At 36.2% G+C, this 11,110-nt stretch overlaps 2 long non-coding RNA genes across 2 annotated transcripts; one reads left to right on the top strand and one right to left on the bottom strand.

The window, feature by feature from the left end:
- The first annotated feature begins 3,194 nt into the window (after positions 1 to 3,194).
- Positions 3,195 to 5,716, top strand: LOC120347036 (uncharacterized). Its single transcript, XR_013477888.1, has 3 exons — positions 3,195 to 3,295; positions 3,389 to 3,458; positions 5,444 to 5,716. It is a non-coding gene; the product is annotated as an uncharacterized LOC120347036 (long non-coding RNA).
- A 1,382-nt stretch (positions 5,717 to 7,098) lies between these two features.
- On the bottom strand, positions 7,099 to 9,841 carry LOC120335952 (uncharacterized). The gene is made up of 3 exons (XR_013477906.1): positions 9,663 to 9,841; positions 9,238 to 9,311; positions 7,099 to 7,594 (listed from the first exon to the last, which is right to left on the bottom strand). It is a non-coding gene; the product is annotated as an uncharacterized LOC120335952 (long non-coding RNA).
- Positions 9,842 to 11,110: the final 1,269 nt, after the last annotated feature.

Genomic DNA, 11,110 nt, shown 5'->3' with positions numbered 1-11,110 from the left:
ATGACATTAATGTGATGAATGAGGTTGCTTTTCGCTGCACAATTTAACGATTCTCGGAGCAATTTGTGACAAGCAAACTCGTGGATCCGACTTTACGGCAAGTCTCGACTTGTATTTTGTCATCATATTGGTAATATCTGAAAATGCAGCTTCACACATGTAGGTCGTTGCAGAAAGCAATAAAATTTAAATGACCTTTTCTGATAAAAATGGATATTCGTCCGCAACACTCAATCAAAAAGAGGCAACGGCTTTTTGATTAAAATCAATCATTTTAAATTAAATCAAAATCAACTAATTAAATTTAACTAAACATTGTACATAATTCCTAAAGTTTCTTTCAAATTTTTTCGATTATTAATTTGAATAAATTTTTAACGTGAAGGTATGTTTGATATATTATTACGTTTTGCTCTTCAAGTCTTGAACATCTCGAAATAGTAACAGATTTCTCATATATATTTTAAGTAGAGAGTTTATTTGTTTTGTCAAACAGAAAACAATAACACGACAAAATATAATTGTAAGCAAGAAATTCTTGGTATAGACCAGGGGTGGCCAACCTTCCACATACCATGCGCCACGTTTTAAACATAATGTTTCAGATGCGCCGTAAATATCTTGTATTCCCACGCCTAATGTCCGCTTCTTGTTGAAATTATATAAATTTATAATACACACACATATATACACACGTATATGTAGTTTTTACAATTTACAACTTCACATGAATAGAAATTAAGCAAGGAAGTATAATAAATAAAACTGATCAATTTTATTTAAGTACCGCCTTTATGAGACTTTTGCTGCTGTTTTACTTTCGTCAGTTTTTTTATTCTTGGAGTTCTGTTTTTGAAAGAGTTTTTTCACAAACAATGCACAACGGTTTTCTTGACGGACCTGCAATAAATAACAACTCATTTTCCCATTGTTCATTAAATTCAAGCTTACTATCAGTTTCCGCCTTTATTTTGTTCATTTTCTTTCGCACTGTGTTGGGTAACAAAATATATAAAAGCAAAGCTTAAGTCTTGAAAAGTACACAACTGCAAATGTTTACAAACAAAAATCAACCTTTAATACACGCCTTTACACACACAAGAAGAAACTTTACCAATTAAGTTTACAGAAATCCACTCATTTAGATAATTACCGAATCACTGAATTAAACACTGAATGAATAAATTTCAATGACAGCCTCATATATATAGTTAACTCAACGAAAATTCTCGTATCCACGCAAAAATTCGAGCAATTTACGATAAACAGATTACGATTGATAACGAAACAGGGAATCATTGTGACGCCATGCTTCAAATAAAAACTACAGCCTTCCTGAAAGTAGGAGAAAAACGCATTCTGTCTTATGAGCATTACGCAATAAAGCTGTTTTTAACAACGAAGAGAAAAAGATACGATTAAGAAGTAAAGTTAGGCGTAATATTGTGACAACAGGCCTTTAGTATCAATATTTGAACTTCATTTATTTTCCTGTTAAAGATGCAATGCGCCACCTCCAATCATGCAATGCGCCACGTTTGGCGCATGCGCCATAGGTTGGCCACCCCTGGTATAGACTGTATAGCAACTGGTATCAATACGATCATGTGGGCATTGAGGTCAGTTACCAGTACCACTCAATATTTATAACGTGACAGACAAGGGCTTTAGATGTGATACGACATCTAGGATATTGTAGGATCTAGGATTTTGTAGGTTTGTCCGAAACCATCAATAACTTTCAATGGAAGAATAATTTAGTTGGCAATCGTTCGGGATGATATAAGCATGAATTAAATACCCGGTACACCTAGATATAAATTCAGACAAATTACTTGCTTGATCAACTATGATATTAACGAATTTGACATTTTTGATTGGTGACTATGAATTTTCGCGTTCGGAAAGAATAATTTCAATAAAAAGTGACTAAGGATCAACAAGATATTAAATGATGTTGGGTTAAAGGACATATAGGGTGTCCATAAAATCTTGAACTTTTTTAAAATTTCAGAGAGAATTTATCAATGCAATTTATAGATTTTGCCCTCACAGATGTATAAAATACTTGGAACAATTAAAAACAAAAAACCTGGTTAAGATAATTGAAATTGTAATGGACACCTTGTGTTGTATTGTTTCAATAGTTATGGAAGAAGCAAAAAATATCGTTGCGTTAAAGTGTCAGTTTAGGTGTACCTACTCAATTACAAACATGAAGTGAAGTTCTGTAGATTGTAGACCATGTCAAAAGACGTCGCATAAGATCAATTCCGATTATAATTATTCTCAAAGGAATGGAGCCCAGTAAACGCGCCACTAATGCCCTATTATGACTCCTAGAACATGTTTAGTCGAGGCTGGGCTTATAACGAAACACAAATAGACTAACAACAAATAAATAGTTGTCTTGATAAAGTTTCCATGGGATGTGGTTTAATCAGACAATTCTCTCAGTCACATCCCAAATAAATCTACGTTCTTTATTTCCACCAGTAAACAACAATCATTGGTCACTGATTAGAGTGAGATAGAGATTACAGTATCTTTGTTTCTTTATTAAAAATGACAACTCCGCCTCTTGTGTTTCTCCTTGATACTGCCCTTTTTTCTCTTTTGGCCTCAAAAAAATATTTGGCGCGCGTGCCACATTTTGGTTCAGGACGTGGTAGTGTGAGGTCGTTTCTGCGCTGGTCTGAGCCAGGTATATTCACAGTTTTAAGGCAGGGAAGGTCTAGATATAATCAAGTCAACTAATAATCCCCATTCTTCATGCATATATAAGCTAGAACTTGAATTGTATAAATAATAATCTGTTTTGATACAATTGGGTAGCGCATTTTTTCAGTCATATTCAGCATTTTGAGTGTTATATGATGAATATAGATTTCAGCATTGAGTTCTTGTTTCTTTTCTTATATACCTTTCGAATGTATTTATTTACGTGTTTTGCAACGTTTTTCTTTATGGATCAAGTCTTGTTTTCTGATCATATTTTTTGTGAGTTGTAATCCGCGTCAACGTGCTAAATCATCGCTAAAAAGTAAGCATGACTATTATTTTCAAACTACAGGCTTAAAAGTGAAGAAAAATCTACCGATATATGATATTGGCATGATTGATGGTGGAGTGACGACTGATGTAGGTAGAAAGGTAACTGATCTAAAGTAGTTTTATCATAACTTGTATATAAAGTAAACCTTACAATTTTTAATCTAATTACTGGGCTCTGCGAAGAAGGAAGATATTTTTACTGCTGGTGGTCGAGTGACGATTGGTCGATGTAAATGGAAAGGTAGGTAGTTGGTTCTAAAAATGTTACAAAATCTGAAGCTTTTATCACTTTGATTATAGAGCGAAGGTTTTATAATTTCCAATTTAATTACAGGTCTTTGTGAATGTAGAAGATATTGTTACTGCTGGTGACCGAGTGGCAATTGATCGATGTAAATGAACAGGTGGGTCGCTTCATTTTTTATGAACAATATTTTACTCAGCGGGAAAGGCGTATACGTAAAACACAATTTCCTAAATTGTTGGTTCGTGTTGTTTGTACAGTGTAAACATTCGAATATTGAAAGCGCTTCACTAACAACAAAATTTTACGATAAAACTTGCGCTTTTCCACTAGTTTTCCTCTTTTTAATATGAACGATTTTGATCATGATTTGTTCTACATAAACACACGTATGATAACCCAAAAGGTTCTGATTTTGTGGTTATGCTAATGTAGTTGTGTACATCTCTCTTAACTTTTTACATCACAATATTGTTGCGTATTACAATTGTAAAGGTTGGAGAATAATGCTATACTGCTATATTCTTTATGCTACTGACCTACAACTTGCCTTTCGTCTTAAACCACAGTATTCTTACACGAAATGCTTTTATATAGCAGGCATACGAATGCGAAATGAGATTTTGAAAAAACAAGATAGCAATGCTCAATATGGAAGCTATTCCAATGCGTGTTGGGTCGTGCCGACCTGACATTAACTACTAAAGCTGGGCATTTTTGAATACTTGCTAATTTCATCACTCAGTCAGTTCGCGCCGAGTTTTCACCCACAATATGAATCATGTTTTATCAATAACTCAATTACTAGTCACTGGGAAGAAAATAGTCGTCTGTCCATCACTAATAACGGCACACTACGTCAAATGGCCACAGATCCATTTCACTGCGTGTTGGGTCGTTCTCTAAACAGCGCTCCAGAAGTATTTGCACCAAGGTGGCGCACAACAGATAACCCTATCCTGGTACACATACTATGTTCAGGTTGTGCGCCATCTTGGTGCACATACTTTGGGAGCACCTGCTATACTGGCATCAAATACTGAAGCCGGGAATACCTGGTAACTTAATATTAAAATCTTGATTACTAAGAAGATATGTAAATTTCATATTTAAACATGATTGTATGCAGACCCTCAAGGCATATAAATTAAGATATGATTGTATGCAGACTTTCATTTTAACGAGTCCTAAGGCATATAGATTACTGAAAACGTAGAATCCATCACTCAGTCAGTTCGCTGAGTCGTCACTCATAAGAGTCATGTTTCATCAATAACTCAATGGGAAGAAAACAGCCGTGTGCCCGTCCCTCATAACAGCGTACTTCGTCAAATAGCCACGGATATATAAATAGCTGTTATTCTGGTGAGAAAATCTGAATTTCAAATCCAGGAACAGCGAATCAAGGCAATCTCTATATTACAAATTTGGATAAAGCAAGTAATTATTCCATTCTTTTTATAAAAGCGTGAAATATAGTAAAAAAATTATTCAACCTGTTACTTTTTCGATACTTTTATTATCCAATTTTAGCTGCAATTTATAATTTTAGTATATTCGCCTAGCTATAATTTGTTTTTCCCGAATTCTTTTTCAAATTGGATGTAAGGGGGACCATTATCGAAAACTCGCCTGGGTAGCAGAAAAGTTTGGCACGATCCTGTCTATGGCTATCTCCATTATATCCCTTTAAGACAGGGGTCGGCAACGGAGTATATATTCCGGCCCGCAAATGGGATTCAAATGTTTTTTTAGGTGCAATGCAATGAGGAAATAAATCTATATTCTGTTCGATAGATGATTGCTTGATTTTTATTATAAAAATTATCATCCGTTCGGTTTTCAACTTTTTGAAAATATGTGCGGCCCGCCAATGACTTGAACTCTTAATTTTGGCCCACGAGCGACAAAAGGTTGCCGACCACCGCCTTAAGGTTATAGAATCGATTTGCGGAGAAATTTCGAATGCTGTAAATTTTCGCTGTTATCGAATCCCAAGCGTATGGGTGTTTTACTCGTAATTTTAATTGTAGATTATGGAATTGGGGATAGCAATTTTAGTCCAGAAGTTATATTTCAATTAAAATCGTGGCGGTTTGTGAGATATTTCTTTCAACGCTGTTAAACTAGTTTTATATATTTCAGGTGCGTACTGGACTGAAGTAAAAGATGATTGTAATCTCGCATGAAGCAGATGTAGAATGGCAGTTTTATCTTGATATAGAGTGTTTTATAATTGTACCAATCGTATTTTCCATTTTATGTTAATCAGTTCTGTATCCGGGTTTTAGAAGAGGTCAGCGCTTGCTTAGCCCTTGCTTAGCCGCTTGATTGGTTAGGAACACTGAGATACACCGAGATTTCTTGATGTGTACATGTGAGGGCTGCCTACATGCGAGGCTGCCATCAAATAACTATCAGCTCGTAGACTGCTATCATAGATAAAAGCGAAAGATTTATTTGAATACGGTGTCTTGTAAGTTAGTAAGGTTTCTGTACTTTGTCACAAATTCCGTCGTTCTGTGCCTAGAATCCTTGCAGTTTTTGTTATTTTAACATAATCTAAAAAGTTTTCTTCATTTTTGTTAATGGATATTGATAAATAAATATAACCGATGAGAAAAAAAATTTCAATGCTTGCTCGGAATCTGGGCTGAGTTTGTCAGGTTTCGAATAGTTGTTCGGGATAAACTAGCAATCATCGAAATGTAGAAAAGGGCGTGTGCAACATGCGTATGACGTCACTAGGTTATGACGTCACCCTAGCGAGCAGCTGTATTTTGGGGCAGGCCGGCGCTGGATCTGAGCCGAAACGCCGCGATTTATATTTAGGTGTGGCCGACTATTGGCCGTAGATAAATCGAGTATACTTTCCGAAATTTATCTACAGTCATGCATGATCCGAATATAAATTTCAAAAATGTTCATTTTCCAAGGTCTCACCCGTCGATTTTCTCCATTTTAGTTTATTTTGTGAATTCTATCTTCTTATAAGTCGGAGCTTCCTTCATACTTTATATATCTGCGTAATCCAATTAATGACGACACGAAATTGATACGGGACAGTAAGTTCGCGGGATTCAAACTTTGGTCACCATGAACAAACTAAAGGTATATCAACCGCCTTTACTAACTAGGCCAAGAAGGAGAAAAGCGGGAGCGAAGTTCTAAGTTCTCATATTTATCATTCATCATAAATGAATTTATAATTTTTTTTTCACAAGTCCTTTGAGATGATACATAAATATTAGACCTTACCCCATTGTTTCTAAGTTCTTGATTGGCTTGGTTAGTTAAGGCGCTGAGTGGACCATAGATTTGTTCACAGTGACTAAAGTTTGAATCCCGCGAATGTAACATCCACTTGTCAAATGTGTGTCGTCACTGGAAGGGCGGCGCAAAGATCTATATAACAAAGGAGAAACTCGAGCTGTGGACTACAGAAACCCCAAAATAAGAAAATATGAAGGAAATCGAAGGGTCAAAACCTCAGAAAATTTTGAAATTTTCATTCTGATGTATGATCAAGCATGGTTGTGTATAAATTTCGGCAATTATACTCGATTTATCTGTGGCCTACGTCGGCCAGAGATAAAAAAATCGCGTCGTTCCGGCCCGGATCAGCCGCGCAATAAAATCGCAGCTAGCCAGTGTGACGTCATAACCTTGTGATGTCCCAGTGTAAAATCCGCAGAAACCAGTCAAAATGACATTTTGAGACATTTCTTACACCTATGCTCCAACTCCATTTCCTATTAGCCTTTAACAAAACCCAGTCCCCGACAGCCAACGAGCATGGAGAAACGGATATTGCTTCTATAATTTAATTATTCTTCAAGCAAGAGAATGAACAAAAATCTACATCTAGTCTTCGGAAAAAAAAGAGGTGGCCAAGGTTAAGATATTAATGGGAATGCAGGGACGGATTGCTTAAAAGCGAGCAACATTGACATATTAAGCTTTTTTGCCATGATCAGACACGAAATGAAGAATTGTGAATTTCTGTGGGATACCTGGGCTCAGTGGCATACATATTTGATAAAAACTACCTAAATAACGTAAAAGTATCCCAAAGCAACAACCCGTAGTTAAAAATCGATCAAAAGGGCGCATTTCACGCAGATACGCTGCCACTATGGCAAGCTTTGATATCCGGCAAACTCTGGTAGAAAGATGGTTATATAAAAAAATACACTTGTTTATATAATCAAGATGGTACGACAATTCATCCAAATGTTCTTCAACGTACGTGTCCGGTTGTCGACTGTCCTTTTGATTTTTCCAACCAGAACGCAGCTGAAATATTAAAACATATTCAACAGAACAGGGCGATTATGGATTACATTTCACACCACCGATGAAAAACATATTCTAAAAATTTAAACATTGACATGCACAATTCAACTCAAAAATTCATAAGATTCGAAACAAGGGGGGGGGGGGGGGTCTGAAATTTAGGTGTGTACGAAATGTCGCACAACCTGAAATAGTAAGTGTGCCAGGTTAGGGTTCAGGTTGTGCGTCATCTTGGTACGAATACTTTCGTAGCGCCGAAATTTGTAATTGCCAAGTTTGACAGCAACAGGTGATCTTGGCCGGAGGCCGCAAAACGCGAGTTTCTAAGAGAACTGATGTTGCTATGTGTGATACAGAATGTTTCTAGAAATCGAAACTGAATATGTCAGGATTTGCCAGGAATATGGGCATTAAATGGAAATTGCGGACTGAATGGATGTTTCCCCGAGCAATAGACTTCCTTGTTTACTTCGGACATTGGCCAATCAGCAAGATGCAAAGAGTGACGTGGTTTCGCATCCTCTCAGACACTTTTCTCGCTCGGACTGATTTTCAGGCGTCGTCGTAAACATTACCTCGTTTTCGCGTTTTTGAAATCTATTCGTTAATTTTTAGTTCTGTTTCGGATATTTAAATGTAAATCAAATAATTCAATGATCACTTTGTTTTCTTAGAAGTTTCAGTTTAACTGCAGTGAAAAAAAATTAGTGTACAAATAGCTGCAATAGACTAGGCTAAAATTCTTCACCGGTACTTTTACAAAACATATTATTGAATGCTATGAATCAGAATAATGGTTTGAAGCAAAATACCCCATTTTACAGGCGACAACTCGCAAAACCACTCTTTAAAAGGTCGGGAAAAGGTCCATAAATCGCCTTAGTCACAACCAATCACGTCGCTTCTACTTGACGGCATCCGGAGCAGCGATTATTCGGCGCGTGGCAAATCGCGCCTATTAGTCGTCGTTTTTACACATTCCAAAAGAGGGGAGGGGGGATTTGACCCTCTGGCTACGCCCCTGTTCGAAACTAAGCTTTCAACTTGATACATCACGATAGTGATGCTCAAATATATGGGCACGAAAATCAAAACGAAGTAGTACGAATATGCAATCTGTCATAGTAGACTACTCCACAACGCGCGCAATTGTTAATTTTGACTGGTATAGTTAATAGAGAAAGGCTATTTTTTCATCACAGAAACAAGAAAAAGATTCCCAATAATAACATAATAACAAAACGATCTGAGGTCCAACGATTTTAGACTCCAGACCGGCAACTTGAGTAAATTCTTCTGCAAGTCTGTGTACCTAATGCCGCAAATAGCAACAGTAACTATAGTTATTTCTGTGGTGTATTGAGGAAAAAGCAGCGATGAACGAGGCAAAGAAGTGCGTTTTCGCAACTGGAATATTAGCTCACCAATATTACCAAAACTCTCTAAACGGAATAACTTGTGAACTGGTAATGAACTATTGGGTTTTAAGACTTCGCCCAACAATGACAAATGCGCCTTAATTAACACTTTCAAGTACACAAGACTGCTAATTAAATTAAACGACATCCCGACTTCACAGCTATAAAAGACTATAAAACAATATCAAATATTCTAGCTGAAACAATGCGCAATCATAAAAATGCCTAATTTGAACAGACAGATGATTTGAGAGATCCGTTGTCGCCTCAATCCACTTGTTCCGCAATCCGGACAGAATCTACATGATAAAATAAAGTTAGATAGTTGCTGATCGTAAAGAGCAGTGGCGATCGCGCACAAGGGGCGTAGACAATTTTTTAGATTGCGTTTAGCTAATTAAAAATATAAATATTTGTTATATTGATCTCGCCTGCCTTATTTTAGATATTTACTTTCCTTTTACGTATTTTCAACATGTATTTTTGAATAAAGTATACTTTCGTTTAACTATCCGTTATTTATACAGCAAGTTATTTTTGAGGTGGGGCGCGAAACTTGACAAATTCTAAAAAGGTTCGCGGCTTAAACGTTAGCGGCTTAGACGTTCCAGGCAATCTGTCTGCTTGCCTTTTGTTAACTATATATATACCTGGTAATATGTTTTATGTATTTGCCTGTGAAACATCTGCCAATCACATGTGATGTTATTTGACATCAAAGTATCTTGCAAAGTTATGCCGATTCGGCGATACGAGAGAAACAGACCAGGCAAGGACAGCAGTTAACGGATGTACAACAGCGTGTTTTTATCACTTTTATTTCACCATTTCTTCTTCACCATACTATATTGCCATGCGGTTGGGCATAAATGTAAATAAATTAACAGTTACCTTATTAATCCTTGATCGCCTCTCTTCAACTAAACTTCCATGAGTCTTCGAGTCAGGAATTTGGAAACAATCATCGCTTTAATACTATGTTAATACTATGTTCCCAAAATTTTACCTATCAAAAACGAAACGAACTAGTTTCTGATCGGTTGAAAATAAACCTTCTTTCCGAGAAAGTAATAAATAAAGATAGAAAATTTATTCACAAAACAGAGTAATTCCAAAAGCCTTTAAATAACCCAACTCAACCCAAAATAGCACAGACAGAAAAGAAGAAAAAAAAGAGAGAGAAGGTAGGAAATATAGTGGGCAACCCGCAACTATCCCATTCGAGAATTCCCAATAGAACCTTCTGATTAAATATTGCTTTATATCGGAGTCCAGATTCTAGAAGTCTAATATAAAGTCGTCGACGGGACTATCGGATAAGTTCGCAGATAGAAGACCATTCATAGCAGCAACACAACTTTTACGTTACAGAATCAACAATTGTAGCTTAAACCTAGGTTTATCTGCATTAGTATAACTGAAAGATATGGAAAAAGAGAACGCTACTTTGGCCCACGTAAATTCTTAAAATGACAAAAAAATGTTTGGATATAAACAACAAAAGAAGTGACAAGAGAAGTAATTTAAAAAAAAAATTGGGCAAATAATATCACCTGTACTATATCCGGAACATCCCAACACAACCGCATCTCTGTTGAGTTTTTAATTCATCAATTATGTAGAATGTAGATCTCATTTATGAAATGGTCCAAACATCATTGCACAGGCATATCTTCCCAGGGGTCTTTGATTCAACCCAAGTATACTCTCAATTCAATCTAGTGCTATATTATGGCCTTGTTATAACTGTAATCCATAATTTAATGAATATTTATTTAACCGTAGCTTTTGTTCCGCTCAAGCAGTTTCAGATGTCAACATTCGCAGCATGTTTACGTTCAGTCAGTTTGTATAAACACTGAAATATGTAACATGGTTAAGATGCACTATATAGGTTGAATAAAAGCTAACATAAGCTAATAGTAAGATGAGGGCAATTCGTATATATGGAATATATCCAAAGTGTAAATTTGAATACGATTTCAGGTTTCTTACTTGTTCTAACTTGGGACATTTCATTGATCTCGATCGCCTCCATTTGTTTACGTCGTCGTCTTTGATTCAATAATTACACACTAGGTATCATTTAGTATTACGC

The sequence above is a fragment of the Styela clava genome, chromosome 9, assembly GCF_964204865.1.
Source record: "Styela clava chromosome 9, kaStyClav1.hap1.2, whole genome shotgun sequence".
NCBI classification, from domain to species: Eukaryota; Metazoa; Chordata; class Ascidiacea; order Stolidobranchia; family Styelidae; genus Styela; species Styela clava.
The sequence above is the reverse complement of the archived record's forward strand: the minus strand, read 5'-3'. Positions and strand labels throughout refer to the sequence as shown.